We start from the raw sequence: 18,574 nt of genomic DNA on the forward strand, positions 1-18,574 counted from the left end.
GGGGAGACGTAGCGAAATTCGGAGTACACTGGGGGAAATTTTTAAGGGTAAAGGTGCAAATCGACCTCACCAAGAAGCTGGTGCGGGGGGAAAAAAGGATTGTTTTCAAGGGGGGGGGGGGGTGGGAACAATAATGGATAGCCTTCAAATATGAGCGGTTGCCAAACTTTTGCTACATGTGTGGTCTTCTCAATCATGGGCTACAAGAGTGCATGGAAAGGAAAACAAACCTTACAACCCTCTAGAATGGCGCATGGCTGAGGGGTGAGGTTCCAAGGAAAGGTGGGGGAAAGACTATGAAGGTCGGACAAAAGGAAGGAAGTTTCAACAGGGGATGGACGGCGAGCAAATCGGAAGGTGGCCAAGAGAAGCTAAAGCATGCGTCGGTTGGAAAAAGTGTGGCGGGGAGGGAATCTAAGTCAACGGTACCTTACGTAGGGGTTAGTGTCACCGAGAAAGAGACAAACAGGGGGGAACAGAGGAGCCAGACTTCAGGAGGCAATTATGGAAAAGGTAAGGAAAGTTATCTCAATGAGCAGCCGAAAGGAATCCTTCCTTTCTCAGGTAAGGAAAATTTTGAAAGGTCTAGGGCTTTAAAAGTATCGGTAGACGTGATGCAATGGGAGATGGGGACACAACAAGGGGAAGAGCCACAATATGAGTTTCGTGTGGCGCCAAATCTGGAAGGGGAAAAGGATATAAGAGACCCAAGCGGTACTATAAGTGGACTTGGCCTAATGGCTTTGTGTTATAAGGAGAAACTGGGTTGGGTCGTGGAGAGTTTGGGCCCAAAAAGCGACCATTGGTAACATTTAGCTAGAGCGGCCATTGTAGAAGGCCCAGCTGAGGAAAAAGAACCAATAAAGAAGAAAAGGGCAGGTCCAATACCACTCCAAGAGCTCGAACCAAAAAAATCTTGATCAGAAGAAAAGAAAACCCCTTGACCAAAACAAGTCCCATAGGAAAAGCAACTTTACGGATGGCGGTGAGGCGTTAGTTGCAGAGCAACACCGTCGACCCCAATGAGAGTGTTGGCGTGGAACTATCTGAGTTTAGGGTCACCCCCGGCAGTCAGGACCCTCACCGATGAGGTGAAATCAAAAAACCCAGTTTTGGTTTTCCTTGTGGAAACCAAAGCAAGTGTGAGTCGGATGAAAGGTTTTCAAAGGAAGTTGGAGTTTAACCAAGGTATTTCGGTGCCGAGTGATGGGAGAAGTTGCGGGTTGGCAATGATCTGGCGTGAAGGTGTGGATGTAAGATTTAAGAGTTGCTCAAACTCTCACGTCGATGTGGTGGTTCACGACGAAGGAGGGTCAAATCCATGGAGGGTGACGGGCTTTTATGGTCACTCTGATGCAAGCAAGAGGAATATTTCTTGGAAGCTTCTTGTGTCTTTGAAAAATCAATGTGAAATGCCATAGGTTGTGTTTGGTGATTTCAATGAAATCACACACTCTGAGGAAAAGTTGGGATGGATGGAGCGGGAGGCTAATCAAATGAGGAGCTTTAGAGAGTGTTTAAGTATGTGTGGACTATTTGATCTATGTTTCATGAGCCAAAGGTTTACTTGGTGTAATGGGAGATTAGGGGAATAGAGGACGTTGATCAAGTTGGACAGGATGGTGGCTAATGAGAGGTGGATGGAGCAATTCCGCAAAGCCCAAGTTCATCATATTTCGATGTCTGCTTCGAATCACTACTTGCTAGCCCTTTTCCTTTGGAGAAAGAAACCCACAAAACCGGAGAGAAGGAGATTTGTTTTCGAGGTGATGTAGGCAAGGGACGAGAGGTGCAGGGAGGTCATTGAATTGGCATAAGATCCCCTTCAAGCAAGCATGAATTGCAGCATTGTCGAAAAAATCAAAAGCTGCCAATTCCATCTTCAAAGGTGGAACAAGAAGGTATTTGGGAATGTGAATACAGGGCTGAAGCATCTAAGGGAGCACCTCCAACACCTAGAGGCCCAAAACCTACTCCATGAGACAGTAGGAGAAATCCAAGAATTGAAGAAGGAAATCAATGAAACTTTAATCAGAGAGGAGGTGATGTGGAATTAAAGATCGAGGGCCCTATGGCTTAAGTGTGGGGACAAGAACACCAAATTCTTTAATGCAACAGCATCACAAAGACAAAGGAGAAATAAGATAGAAGGGCTTGATGACGATGGGGTTTGGTATGAAAACCAAGATGACATCAAGAAGATTGTTCTAAGTTATTTTTCAAGCATTTATAGCTCTGACCATCCCAACTCTTTTGATGCAAGCCTAAGTGCAGTGTTTCTGCAAGTCACCCCTGAAATGAATGACAAGTTAATGAGCGTCTTTGGGGAGGAAGAGATTAGGGTGGCATTGAATCAAATGCATCCCACCAAAGCCCCTGGCCCCGACGGTATGTCTCCTATTTTCTTTCAGAAGTATTGGGATGTGGTAGGTCAGTCTGTTATAAACTGTGTTATTCAAATTCTCAATACAGGGGTGATGCCAAATGGTTTAAATGACACATACATATGCTTAATCCCAAAGATTAGTTGTCCACAAAAGATTACTGAATTTAGACCGATTAGCTTGTGTAACGTTGCTGATAAAATAGTGTCCAAAGTCCTCGCAAACAAATGGAAGAAGATACTACTAGTGGTGATAAATGAGTCTCAAAGTGCCTTTGTCTCGAGGAGGCAGATCACTAATAATGTGCTAGTGGCATTCGAGACAATGCATTGCATAGACCAACAACGGAAAGGACAAAAAGGTTTGATGGCTATAAAGCTTGGCATGAGCAAAGCCTATGATAGGGTGAAGTGGGCTTTTTGGAGGCGATGATGAGGAAGTTGGGCTTTCAAGAGAGATGGGTCAGGCTGATTATGATATGTGTGACAACAGTCTCCTACTCAATGCTAATAAATGGGGAACCAAAAGGTAAAATCATTCCAACAAAGGGATTGCGCCAAGGTGATCCTATTTCTCCCTATCTCTTCTTGATGTGTGCAGAAGGCTTGACATCCATGCTTCGAAAGGATGAGAGGGATGGTTTGATTAGTGGGATTTCGGTCTGTAGAGGGGTGCCAAGGATCTCTCATCTCATGTTCGTCGACGATTGTATTATATTTTATGGGGCAAGCGTCATGGAAGGGAATAGGGTGCTTAAGGTTCTTGCAGACTATGAAAATGAGTTAGGACAAAAGCTGAACAAAGAAAAGACTCCGCTCTTTTTCAGTAAAAACACGGATCGAGATATTCAAGAGGAAATCAAAAACATGTTCAGAGCTCAAATCATACACAGGCATGAAAGCTACTTGGGGCTTCCCACTTTAGTGGGGAGAGGAAAAAAGAAGGCTTTTAACTGAATTAAAGACCTAGTTGGGAGGAAGATCACGGAATGGAAGGGTAAATTACTATCAAATGCTAGTAGAGAAATTCTCATTAAAGTAGTGGCCTAAGCGCCTACAACATACACCATGAGCTGTTTTAAAATCCCATACTCCCTCTATAAAGATCTAAACTCCATGGTGAGCCAATTTTAGTGGGGTCAAAAAAACAAGGAAAGGAAGATGGCATGGACTGCTTAGGAGAACCTTTGCCTGCCCAAATCTGAAGACGGAATGGGCTTTAAGGATCTAAAAGCTTTTAACCTGGCACTCCTTGCAAAGCAAGGTTGGCGGATTATCCAAAACCCAGATTCCCTCCTTCATAGAGTGTTTAAAGCTAAGAATTTTGCAGGGTGCACATTTATGGAAGCGCAGTTAGGAAAAAAAAAGCCTTCTTACGTGTGGAGAAGTCTCTTGGCAGCTAGGGAGACCGTTGAGGTGGGTACAAAGTGGTTCGCTGGGAATGGGAGAAAAGTGAACATTTGGTGTGATAGATGGCTTCCCTCTCCAGATTCTTTGAAGGTCATCAGCCCCAAAGACCAAGCATGAACTTGGAAAAGGTAGCGCAACCCATTGACAGTGAGACTGGCCTTTGGAAGGTGGAGCTGATCAAGGAGATGTTCATCACCCATGAGGCATAAACCATTTTGAGCATTCCAATAAGCCCTAGACTCCCGGATGATTCATTGGTTTGGGCTTGGTCAAAAAATATCTTATTCATGGTTAGGAGTGCATATGGGGTTTCCCTTAAGCTATTAAAGAAGGCTAGCACGAACAGAGAAAGTGGTGAATGTTCTGACAAAGCGAAAGTATCTTAGTTTTGGAAATCCTTATGGAAGCTCAATTGTCCAAAAAAAAATAAAACACTTCCTATAGAGGGCATGTAGAGACATTCTTCCAATAAACTATCGCCTGGCCTCGAGGAAGGTAATTGTTGATGCTAGTTGTGGCTTTTGTGGAGAATGTTAGGACATATGTTATTCATGTTAGAAACATATGTTAACATTTTATGTAATTGGCTAATCCTTTGACAAAACTCACGTTACTTGTAATTGGGTAGATCTAGGATGTGTTTAATACTTCAAGGAACAAAGGTTCAAGTCCAAGTATTGAAGCCATGCAAATCTATCCAAGATTCAAGTATTGAAGTGCAGGATTTTAAAGCTCGACAGCTAGTAGCTATTGAGGTTTAAAAGAGCTGTTTTAACCCAAGGCTTGATAGCTGCTCGATAGATAGGGTATCTGTCGAGATTTATGAAGTTTAGTTTTTCAGAGCTGATTTTCATCCAATCCATGAATGTATGTTTGGGCATTCTTTCCTCACAACTCTAAACATATATAAGGATTATTTTAAAGGCCTTCACAGGTTGCACAGTTGCACAAGAACACAATTGCACAAGTGTGAAAAAAAGTGTGACCGAAAACCTAATTTACCCTAGTTCTTCTTTCTCTTGAAGAAGCTACTGTGTTTGTGCACCACAGGGTTTTGTGACCAAGTAACTTCATGATCTTCATCGTGTAATGAATAGAAGAACTTTGCAGCTAACATTCATCTCAAGTTGGTGGTCAAGTCGCGTACTGGGATTCGCACATCTTTTGGTTAGTCACATACTGGGAGCCATGCAATACAAGGAGAGATTGCCACTACAAAACAAGTCCAATTGTGTATTGGGGTAAGGGTTCAACTGTAGGTTGGTATAAGGTACTAGGATTCATTTACTTGTAATCGCTTATTATGATAATAGTAAATTCTCGGAAGTGGTGATCTTAAAATCACCTGGTGGGGTTTTTGCCTCTGAAGTTTTTCCCATTTGTAAACAAATCACCGTGTCAACTTTTATTTTTCCGCTGCATTATCGTTTAGTTGGTGATTTGTTTGTGCTGCCACGTACATTGCATGTTAAATTGATTAATTAATAAACTTAGGTAATTAATTAATTAATTCATCACAAGGGGTCAATACAATTTTGGCTTATCAGTGAATGTGAATCCTTTGGGCATGTCTTATAGGATTGCAAAGTGGCTTCAAAGGTTTGGAAAGAGATGGACCTTGGTCTCCTTACATTGGATCACCCCACAAGGGACTTCATTGATGTGGTATGGTTTTTGAAGGATAGGAAAGGTAGCACGGATTGGGAGCTGTTTGCCATTACGGCGTGGCACATTTAGAATAACAGAAATGCCTTTAAGCATGAGGGTAGGTGCAAAGAAGCGAAGAGGGTTGCTAAAGAGGCACGTGAGTATGGGTTGGAATTACGCGAAATCCCAGTGACCCTTTTGCGTGGCATGGCCCTAGCCAGAAATCAGTGGAGACCACCTAGGCAAGGGAGGTATAAAGTGAATGTGGATGGGGCGGTGTTTACAAACCTGGGGTGCTGCGGAGTTAGTGTGGTAATTAGAATTGAGGAAGGCTTGATCATGGGAGCGATGAGCGAAAAAACCGCCTCTTCCTCTAGGAGCCATAGAAGTTGAAGCAAAGGCAATGGAAGAGGGGATTTAGTTGGCGAGGGATCTAGGCCTAAGGGACATCGACTTAGAGAGTGATGCGCAGACGGTGGTGCTTGCTTTCGCAGGGCCTGACCCGGGCCCAAACTCGATCCTAAAGGTGGCGGAAGGTGCAAAACTTTGGCTGAATGCGTTTAGTTCCTAGAGTGTGTCCCACGTTCGTAGGCAGAGTAATATGGCAGCCCATGTAATGGCTAGAGAGGCTATCAATACGCATGACTATGTAATCTGGGTGGAAGATACCCCCACTGTAATAGCTCACCAAGTTAATTTGGATGTAATCGCCTTGGACAGTTGTCCTTAGTAATGAAGTTAAGTAATGGATTCACTATCAAATATATATATTTGTATATAGTCTTTGGGCCATAGAATTCACTCTAAGAAGTGCCTTCTTTTGAGTCATGATTCATGAACATTGGGGGAAATGGAGTAATGATGACACAAACATGTTCTTAGGGGTGCGAATAAATCCCGGCCCTTTTCTGTTTTGGCCACAAATTAATGAGAGTTTGATATTCATTGCCAATAGGTATTGATATGTATGACCCTTTATCTATACAAGCAAAACTGTTTTGCCGTTGACTTATTTATGGGATTAACTTTTATAATTTTTTGAAAAACCTTTTGTACATGGTCAGCTCATCAAATTTCCCAATTCAAAAAACCAAGAGATGGTTTCAATACTCATCATTGTATAAATGTAGAAAGATAGAAGTGATAGTGGTTGATTAAGTAATGGAGAAAAGTGAGGAGTTCATGTGAAAGTAATTGTTCAACACTTACAACATACTACCTTATTAAGTTTTGACAAAAGTTTTGATTGTAAAAATATTCATGTAGAAAAAGATGTCAAACAACTAAATTGATTTGAAGGATTGATATTCCAGTTAATAAAACTATTAGCAATACTCACTTCATATCTTATCTTAAAAAGAAAAACAAAAAATTTATGATACACTTGATGTCAATTAATGAAACTAGTAGTAATACTCAACTCCCTTTCTTACCTTAATTAATTAAGCGGAGCTAATAATTATATTAAACTAATCACAGAATCATGTGATGCATGAGAATAAATAATTATTTTGTAATTTTAATATAATACATAATTTATTCTCCCTAAAAATTAAACAATTGTTATTCGGTCTCATTCGGTCCAATTGAGTCTACTTTGGTCCCATTCAATCTAATTTGGTCTACTTCAATCCACTACGATCATATTTAGTCCAATTTGGTCCACCCAGTCAATTTTGGTCCCCTTTGGTCCATTTTTGACTAGTTGGGCCTTAAATTAAATCTTTTTGTAGGTTACCTTCTAAATTTTAGCTCAAAAAATCTTTTTTTTTTCTTAATTTTAAAGTATGAAATTTTATTATATTTGGACTAAACTCTTTAGTTTTGATTTAAAAAATACATACAAAATAGACATTATAATTTAGAAATATGATCCCTAAAAAAGCAATAAAAATGATAAAAATTCAAAAATCTTATTCGGTCCATTTTGTCCTCTTCGATCCACATTGGATCTGTTTGGTCTACGTTAGTCCTATTGGGTGCATTAGGTCTACATTGATCCTATGCTATCCACTTAAGTCTTATTCGGTCCACATTGGTCATATTCAATCCATTCAGTCCACCTTGGTTCTATTTAGTCCATATTAGTCCTATTCAGTCTACTCTATTCACTTCGGTCCTATTTAGTCAATATCAGTCCTATTTAGTCAATATCAGTCCTATTCAGTCCACTATGATCCTATCTGTTCCTATTCAGTCCATATATCCACTTTGGTCCTAATTTTTCCATTCGTTCTTATTCAGTCCATTTCGGTCTTATTCAGTCCATCTTATATCCATTCAGTCCTATCTTGTCCATTCAGTATACTTCGGTCCATTTGGTCCATTTTTATCCATTTCGTTCCATTTGGTCCATTTATTTATATCTCGGTCCATTTTGGTCTACTTCAATCCATTTTGGTCCACTTATGTCCATTTTTATGCACTTATATATAAGGAAAAGATATCATTGGGTTGACAGTTCCTATTCTAAATACAAATTTATTAAATATATATATATAGATCTTAAACTCGCAATATCTAAAATCTAAAGCATAACATTTATTTTTGTAACACTTTTGTTGAGCTACATTAAAGTAGCATTCCAGTCCATTTTGATCTAGCTAAATTTAAGTGAAAGTCTTTCTAAACTTTAAGGTTACAAATATACAAATCTAACCTTTAGGGCATTTACTCATTTGTTTTAACATCATTACTTTTAAATCAATTGCATGAAGTTGATTATAATTTCAAGCAAAATAAATAAATAAATAAACAAACAAATATATATATATATATATATGTATATATGTATGTATGTATATACGTATAAATTTTTTTTTTAAATCAATTATTCAAATTCTTCCCTATCAAAAAAAATTATTCAAATTCTTCAATCTATTAAAAGAGATTATTGTGATAATAAAAACTCATAACAAACTTATAATGAATATGTATAATTTATTTTCTAAATTTTGTTGTAGATAATTTGTTCTCCTTAAAAATTAAACAATTTCATAAAGTAATTTCCATCACTCTTTTTTTACAAATATATAATTTTCTAATTTTTGATTGATATTATTATTTTCTGAAATGGTCATATTCCTCTTAACTATTTTTTTATGCATTATATGTTTCTAATTTATATTGGTACAATTAAAATTTTTAAGTTTCAAAGTTATTATTCAAATTCTTATTCTCTTAAGGATATTATTATGATAACCAAAAGTTATCATATAATTACAATTGATATTACTCAAATAATTAATAGTACTCTCAACCTAAACTTGTATTTCGTCATTCTTAAGTACGTATACCAAATTGGACCGAAGTGATCTAAAATAGACCAAATGGATTGAATAGACTGAAGTGGGCATAGATCGAAGTGGAATGAATTGACTGAATGGGCCAAATTAGACTGAAGTAGAATGAATAGACTAAATGGACTTTAATGGACCTAATAGACCGAATAGGACTAAATTGACCAAAGTAGACCGAATAGACCTAATTGAATTGAAGCAGACTGAAATAGATTGAATTGGACCAAAATTGAACAAAGCAGGTTGAAGTAGACTGAATTGATGAAGTGGACCGAAATGGATCGAATGCAATATGTTATTATCATAGCAAAGATTTTGTTTTGAAATAAATTCAAATTCTTACTTCCAAAATAATCAAGTATTAACTCAAACAAAATCAAATCAACCAATACTATAAGAGAGAGATATACACTACTTGTAATGGGGAACTAAAAAAGATAGCACCAAAATGTATGAACCAAAAATAGGGTTATAAAAATCACAATAATTCATCAATATAAAGTAGAGTTGCAAGAAAGAATCATAAATGGAGAGAGAGAGAGAGCAACCACTTTTTAAGAAAGAACGTGAGAGAAAATAATAAGAAATTTATAGAAAATAATATGAGAAGAAAAAAAAAAGTAAAAAAAAAATTGTAATAAACACCAAATTATCTAAGTCATGTTATGTAATAAAATAAAATTATATTCTTCTATACTATCTTTATATATAATTCAATAGGATAACATCTATAAAATCAAAGAGAAGCAAAAGATAACAATTTAAAAATACAACTTAGTTCCAAATTTCAATAAATAAATAAATAAATATATATATATATATATATATATATATATATATATATATATATCCATAAACCTAGAGTAGAGATGCAAGATAAAAAATCCACCAAAAAATGAAAAAAAAATTATATATATATATATATATAGAGAGAGAGAGAGAGAGAGAGAGAGAGAGATTACCTTTTGTGTGTGACAAAACTATGTATAAGAATCTCAGATGCTTATGTAAGTTGAAATCATAAAATATTATAACAAGGTAAAAAAATTAATTAATTAATTAAATTGTTTCCTTAGATATTGCAATAACACAAGTAAGACAATGTATCACATGTATCACATATATGCAACTTTTCACAGCATATGGATTATAGCACAATTAAATATGGTAATGGAGTGGATTTAGCGAGTCTCCCTAATAATAAGGATATATGAGATTTATTTGGAATATGGAATTCTTAATTTTAGTTTTTTTAACAACAATTTTAGAATGGAAGATTAAATTCATAACACCTAATCAAGAATATTAAAATAAAGTTTGCGTTTAAATTAACTAGTGAAAAAATTAAATATTTGTCAATTCACTCAAATAATATGATCATTTTTTTTTTTATAGATGCAATAGGATCATATTCTTAATTATAACAGGCTGTATTTCCTCTATTTTTAGTTAACCCAAACCGACTGGTATCTTAGTATGATGATAAAAAGCAATCATTATGAAACAAACGACGTAGGGTATCTATAAAAAAAAGCAAGCATAAACTTTTGCATTTAGTCACCGAGATTATGTATACTACCACTCTGTTTGTTTCGACATTAATATTTTCTGAAAAATTAATAACTTTTCACAAAACATTTTCTAAAAAATTATCACATTTTCCTATATTTAGTAGCAACCTTAAAATAAATTGAAAAATTATCACATTTTCCTATATTCATTCACATTTTCTGTCAATGAATATCCATCTTATAATTTAATAATAAAAGCCTTATCTCCACTGCCAAATATTCCCTAAACTATTGGTTTTGGACAAAATAAAAGAATTGCTTCGTTGGGAAAATTATCCTTTACCCTTCATTGGCAAAATTCATTGCAGAAAACAAGCCTACCATTGTCCATTTTGTGAGAGGAAAAGAGTATAGTACCTTCTACTAAATCAGGAGAAAGAGCGAATATCATTGGAGCAAAAAAGAACATGGTCAGAGGCTAAGAGCCAATAACTGAGTCATTCCAAGTTGCAGAAAATCAATATGAAATATTACTATTTAACAACTCTAACTAGCAAATTTAACCACTATCTCCACTAATACTTGCCAACATTCACGCCATCTGCATTTTTACCCATTCCAGAGCCCTTTAAATTGTTTATTAACATTTTGATCTCCTACTGTCCTGCAGAGAAGGAAGAATAACTACATACTTTAGAAAAAGAGAAAAAAATATTGAGTCTCAATAGTTAAATCCAAAGATAAGACAAAGAAGTAAAACGGGGGAAAAAAGACATTGAAAAGAAATGCAGTGACAAAGGAAAATAAAGGAAGAACTTCTTAGCTAGTAATGCATTTTAATTCAACTAAATGCATAATATGACATGATCAAGTTGGCAGTAGCTAGTCTAAAAGATTAAATCCCATCTAATGGGTCCACCAGTCAATTCTTCTTCCTAAATATAAGCTTTAGGTTACGTCTATGATTATAGTCTACCTAACTGTTATCTTTGATTCTCCTTCAGTCCTTTTTATCTCTTTAGAACTAAATCAATCTGTCTTTTGCAGTAATGCTTCAACAGGTGCTTGTCACAAATGATTGAAATATTTCAGTCCACTTTTGTTCATCATATCTTCAAGCAGAACCATGGTCTGGAGCAAGCACTCATGAATGCAAAATAATCATATATCACCTGAATTTGTTTTTCTTTTTTTGGGTCCATTGGACCCATCCTAAGGGGTAAACCACTGATATATTACCCCACCAGTCAAAACCGTGTATTATGTCATCCAGGAGAACTAGTAGGGGTTGATATATCACCTGAATTGTAATCCATGTGAAAAAGCAAGCTAAAAAAGGAAACACAAAGTAGCTTTAATAACTCATTGAGATTCATCTTTTAGTATGAAAACCTTAATATGTTTTGAAGATCACTCCTAATCTTGGAAATTAGCTAGTTCCATGCAACCAGAATCTTTCTTGTTTTGGAAGTTCTCACCAGCTTAGTATTTAGGACATCATTTGTTTTTTAGTTTCAAAATATTACCAATCATGCCAAATGGGCACAACCAAAGAAGAATGCAAGAGTAAACACCCACGGAAATGCAAGGCATACTGATTCTTCCAAATATTTCAAAATGAAAATTAACATTTATCTTGTATACTTCTTGTCGGATAGGGTGCACCCTGTATCATTCATTTATGATTTATGTCCTATAAATCACAAAGCTGACACAAGAGGCCAAGAAACTTCAGGGGAAAAAAGAAGAAAAGAAGCTAGAATTGACAATAGGACACCGCATACAAGTTGAACTTCAGCCTTCAGGTTACAAATCAAGTTTTTATTTTCCATTGGTAGGTTAAAGTCAGTTTTGGGCACATAATCTCAGATTCAACCTGATTATTATGAAGGAAGGAAATTACATTTGAGTTTAGAGTTCATTCGCAGGTGCAAACTAAACTCATAACAAGAAGTCAAGATTTTTATTTTTTTTTGGTAAGGTACACACACATCCAATGGGTCTTGAACCCATAGCCTCACCCTTCACCAAGAACTTAGAAGAGAAGGCACATGATGAGTCAAGTTTATATAAATATTTTTTTTAAAAATGTTAAAAGCAATTATAAAAAAATTGGAAAAAAAAAAAAGGATAATAACGTGGACGCTGATATGGCTCAACTGGATCGCAGTAACATTAAATGTTACGCTTAAGGTTTTAGTAATATATAAATTATTATTATTGTTTGTTTGAGTTTGACAAAAGTTAACTTAGAATTTATTAAAATAACCTACTGCATAGGAGGATAAGGTTTAAGATTTTAGCTAGGTGGTTTCATATGGGTGCAGCTTAAGTCTAGTGTTCTACTGCACTGAACGCGTTGTGATTGTGACACGTGTTCATTTTTAGACACATGTCACAATCGGTGTGGATCCAATGTCACTGGCCACTAGACCTAAGCCGCAACCATTTTGTATCCTATTCCTATTTATATATATATATATATATATATATATATATATATATATATATATAAGCATATTGATCCTGCTAGATGATGTTTGCCGACAATACTTTCCTGACAATAATGACCCATTGTTGACTATTCCAAGGCTCAAGACAAAATTATTCTGCTGATACTTTTGGCACTACCAACCATCCCACTTTCGGTCTCAAAAGCCGATTTGATTCCTTCCGGATATTACGCTCCCATTGCCCCTCACGGGTCCTGATGTGAATAGTAAAATGTCATTATTTACTTTGTACTGTTTACTACTTTATTCACTTATATAAGGGGGGTTGTCCCTTATTGCTAAACTCAGAATCTTTTTCTAGGATTTCCCTTAGAACTCTCTCTAGGACCTCCTTAGATCAAGATATCTCACTACAAAGCTTGTAACTAGGAACCAGGACTAGCTTTCAAGCCTTGTACTATTTACCCAACCTGTTGATCACTGTAATCTTGTTGCTACTACTACTGTAAGTACTTTGATGTATATTCAATAAACAACTGCTGTTTTCAATATTTTGAATTATTTTGATATACAACTGCTTGGCCGGTTCTACCGCCTTACTTTCAATTATTATTTACTTTGAATTAATCCATATATCTGCTATCTGTTGTGCTTCCGCCTTCTGCGCTGTCGTCCTTCCCCCTTTATGGTATCAGAGCCATTCTTTCCTTGGCCGATAGTGTTGTTGTGTCTTTCATCTTCTGTCCGTGTCTACCTGACCTTGTGATACTTTGTTGTTGTGTCGATCTCACCGTCGTTGGCGCCACCGCCATTGTAAAAAGTCCCAGATCCGAACAGTAAGGCCCGTGAAGCCAGGAGAGCGTGAGGGCGTGAGAGGAATAGGGTTGATGTCCGGTATGTGTTACGAAATGCAACGATTGTGAGAAAAACATAATAATTGAGTGTTATAACTAAGTTAAATATTGATAGGATGTGGAGATCCGACTCCTCTGTTAGCTCTAGGACTGGTTGTCCTCCTGATATTGTAAATGAAGAAGACCTCACTGTTGGAGAAAGTGAGTACCCAGATTTTAGAAAATGGAATATTCCTAAAGTTTCTACTAAATCTGTTTACGATCTTAATTGGACTGAAAAAAGTATTTTCTCTGAATATAGAGCTCGAACTGTTGAACAAACTTTTTCTATTTCTAGAACTCATGAAAAATGTTGTTTATTTTCCAAGAAAAATATTAACGAGTTTTTGTCCAAGAAAAATCTTAAATATTTACACATTGGTTTGGTCCAAGTTGCTGTTAAACCTTTAACTAGAAAAGGAATTGATGCTTCTGTGCTTATGTGCTTACGTGATGCTAGATTTAAGAAATTTAATGATAGCATTCTTGGCATGATTACTGCTTCTTTGTATGATGGTCCTGTTTATTTTGATTGTTATCCTGATCTTGCTCTTGCTCTTGATGATCCTAATATTATTAAAGCTTTAACTTTGAATATATTGACTTCTGGTTATGATATGGATGATGGTAGTAGACCTTTTACTCTTATTTACCGAATTTTTTATAGATTGCTTGATTCCCAGCTAACTCCTCGGTCTAGAGGACGTGATCCTGCTGGAAAAACTATGTTGATTCAATGTTCCACACCTGATGCTAAGATCCAAGTCCCTAAAATGATTCAATGGCAAGATATTACTCTTCCCAAATAATGGACTTTGGAACAAGTTGCACCACCTGTTAAACCTGTTTTTGATGAACTTGATCTTACCAAAATTGCACAATATTCTGATGGAACTGTTAAAATATTTTTTGATGATACCAAATGTTTTCCTGCTCACAAACCTTTGAGAATCAATGAAGGAAGAAAGTCCTTTGTTGGATCTGAAAGTATTGTTAAAAGAAATGCTGATGTTGACGAAATTTTGAAAAAGAATTTTGAACCACTTGATTTAAAGCTAAAAGGAGTTGCTAGCAACAATTCCCAAGTTAGCAATACTTATTATTCAACTAAACCCGAATTTCTTCCAAAAGATGACCAAGAAGAAGAAGAAGATGCAAAATCTGAAGCTCCTTCTGGATCTGATTTTCCACCTATTGAAACTCCTCCTCCTTTTAAACATTTGCGTGTGATAAATTTGATGGATATGGATGTTGAAACCCCTGCTTTTCAAATTGATATGGTTGCTTTAAGTAATGAATTCTTTTCTAAAGCAAACCGTGATAAAAGAAAGTATTACCAAAGTACTTTTGCTCAGTCTGAGAAAGACAGAATCAAAAGGAAATGGAGAGAAAAAATGAATTTGTTAAAACAACATATTTTGTTTTTTGATTATCTTGAGAATTATTATGTTTCAAGAAATGAGGTTCATACCAATTACTTGAACGTAATAAAAAAATCTGCTTTTGTTAAACATGATAAAACTGTTGTTAAATCCAGTCATCCACCTCTTGAAACTGTTTTGATTACTTGCAAAAGTGATAAAGAAAGCACTGAGGTGAAAGCCTCCCCTTTCAAAATTGCTGATGATAAAACTCCTGTTTCTGCTATTATTGAACAAAACAATTTTACTAATGAATCTTTGCATATTATTGGTCAACAGCTTGACCGTATTGAAGAAAAAATTGATGAAAAACCTTCTATTTCAAAACCTGAGAAACCTTTGATTGATTTACCCAGTCAAAGAAAAAATGTTGATTTTAAAACTTCTCAGAGTAAGACTTTTGATTTAGTTAATTCCCAAGGATCAACTGTTGAAAAGATTGAAAAAAATGCTTGCTGATTTAAAAGTTAAAACCGAGCAAACTTCTACTTCTAGAAGCGCTGCTTGTGCTATTTCAAGAAATGAGAAAGAAGTTGTTTCTGATGCCGACACAAATTCTGACTCATTATCTTCAAAATTTTCTAAAAATGTTTTTGATGATGACATAAGTTTACCAGAAATTAAAAGATTTGTTGGAAAACCCAACCTCGCATCTTTTACAAAAAATTGGTATACTAAACCTACTCCTCCTGATGTACAGTTTGAAGAAAGATCTTCTCAAACTCAATTTTCTGTTTCTGCTGATAAACTTTATGAATGGAATATTGATGGTTTGTCTGAACAAGAAATTATTAACAAAATGGCTCACATGTCTATGGTTGGTATTGCATACATAAATAACCATGACAGTCTTGATCATCCTGATATTGTTGATTTGCTTGCATCTGGTTTTACTGGTTGTCTTCGCGGATGGTGGGATTCACATCTTACAGAAGAATCCAAAGAATCTATTAAACATGCTGTTAAAAGAGATACTGATGGTATGCCTATTTTTTATCAAAATATTAACCGTGGTGTTCCTGATGGTGTTAATACTTTGGTTTACACCATTCTTAAACACTTTGTTGGTACTCCTTCCAATATTTCATCTCGAATTTCTGATTATTTAAATAATTTGAGATGTCCTACTATGTCTGATTACAGATGGTACCAAGATGTATTTACTTCCAGAGTCATGCTCAGAAAGGACTCTACGAAGCCTTATTGGAAAGAGAATTTTATTGACGGTCTGCCTCCTATTTTTGCTCATAAGGTAAAAAATGAATTAATTGGTAAAAATGATTCTATTGACTTTGATAATTTAACCTATGGTGATATTTTCAGCACTATTAAGAAAATTGGAATTAGTATGTGCAATGATGAAAAATGGTTAAAACAACAGTTAAAAGATAAAAAGAAAGCTAAATATGAAATGGGTAATTTCTGTGAACAATATGGTTTACCTCCTATTGCCCCTTCCAGGCAAAAAGGAAAAAGTAAACATGATAAGGTTTACAAAAGTTATTCCCATAAAAAGTATAAAAGACACAGAACCCACTTTGTTAAACCCAATGATTTTTATGCTAAAAACTAATCTACTTTTCGAAAACATGATAAACAGAGATCAGGTAAAGGTAAGTGCTTTAACTGTGGCAAATTTGGCCATTTCAGTAAAGATTGTACCCAAAAGCCTGATAAGTTAAAAAATAAGTTGAACATGTTGAACATTAATAATAGTGATCAAAATGAATTATTTCAGATTCTTGAATCTGCTGCTTCAACTGATTCCTTTGAAGAGGATTTTTCCTCCTCATCTGATTCTGATTATCACTCACGTAGTGATGTTTCTAAATCTCCTAATATTAAACTTGGCTGTAGAGATTCTTGTTGTAATGTGATTAAATCTGTTAAAATGTTAACCAAAAGTAAAGAGAATGATGATTTACTATTGACAATGATAAGTAAGATTGAAGATCCTAATTTGCAGAAAGATTATCTTGATAAGTTTTTGAAAAACTTAACAAAAGAAGATAAGGTTAAAAGACCTAATTCTACGATAAGTTTTGAAGAAACTCTTAAAAGATTTAATAAAAATAAATCAAAAGAGATAACTGTTAATGATCTTCAACATGAGATAAAAACTGTTAAACAAGAAATAATCCAATTAAAAAATGATGTTAAAACTATTAAACATGATAATGATCATCTTAAACAAGAATTGTTAATTCTAAAAATTGATAAAACTATGGATAAGCACCAATCTGATGATGATGAGCAAAAAGACGGAGATGAATCCGATCAACAAGTTTCTCCTTCTGGTAATGATTCTGATCGTACTTTGATTAATTTGATTGATAATCAATTGTCTCTTGTTAAACATATGCTTCCCAAATGGTACACTAAAGTCAAAATTGTTGTTGCTCATGATTTTGCTTTTGACGTTGTTGCTTTGATTGATTCTGGTGCTGATGTTAATTGTATTCAAGAAGGACTGATTCCTTCTAAATATTTTGAAAAATCTACTGAAAGATTAGTTTCTGCTAATGGAACTAAAATGAAAATAAAATATGAATTAAATAATGCCCATGTTTGTTGTGATAATGTTTCCTTCAAAATTCCCTCTGTACTTGTTAAAAACATGACTGATAAAGTAATTCTTGGTTTGCCTTTTATTAACTCTTTGTATCCTTTCCTTACTGAGGATGATGGAATTACTACTGATCCTTTTGGACAAAAAGTAAAATTCAAATTTTGTGCAAAGTGTGAAACTCATAATATTAATAAACATCTTAACTTTATTAAACAAAAGAATAGCTCTACTCATTTGTTGCCAACAATTATTGCCGATTGTCACAGTGTCCTGATGAATGATAGATACTATGATAATATGGATATCTCTTTTGTTGACTCCTTGCATGATGACAACATCCCTAGTGAAAGGCATATCTTCACCAAAGGTCCTCCTATAATTCCTACGGATGCTAAAAGTCATGAAAGTCTTCTTTGCATGAGACTTTTGACCAAGTCTTTGCATTGGTCCAAAACTCTCCGTAGCATGATGTCTTCCTACAAAAATATTCTCCAATCCTCTTTCCACAATATTCTCCAACATAATCATGCTCATTCCAACATTCATTGTCCGGCACAACTATTACATATTGAACTTTGGTTTTTGAAACATACTTTTCAAAAGAATTTTATTGATACTATTGACTCACACTTTTCTAAAAAATATTCTATTATACTATTAACTATGGCCAACTGGCTTAACATCTTCTCCCTTACTTGGCAGGACAAAGTAAGATTTAATACTACCACTATTAAGTGGAATATTATGACTTCTTCGGCAGAGAAGAGGGACAAGGGGAAAGCACCTGCACAGGACTTTCCTCAAGACGAAAGGTTCCCAGCGGGATACCCTTTTGTAATGCATGAAGGCGCATCTTCTGGAGTAAAATCCAGTAATGCAACATCCCTTCAGGAATTTGTCTCGGCTGAGGTGACATATTCCAGTGGTGATATCATATTAACTTTACAGGAAGTATTGAACACAGACTTGCAATTTCATAATGGAATTT

The sequence above is a fragment of the Castanea sativa genome, chromosome 5 (genome assembly GCF_040712315.1).
Source record: "Castanea sativa cultivar Marrone di Chiusa Pesio chromosome 5, ASM4071231v1".
Taxonomy (NCBI): Eukaryota; Viridiplantae; Streptophyta; class Magnoliopsida; order Fagales; family Fagaceae; genus Castanea; species Castanea sativa.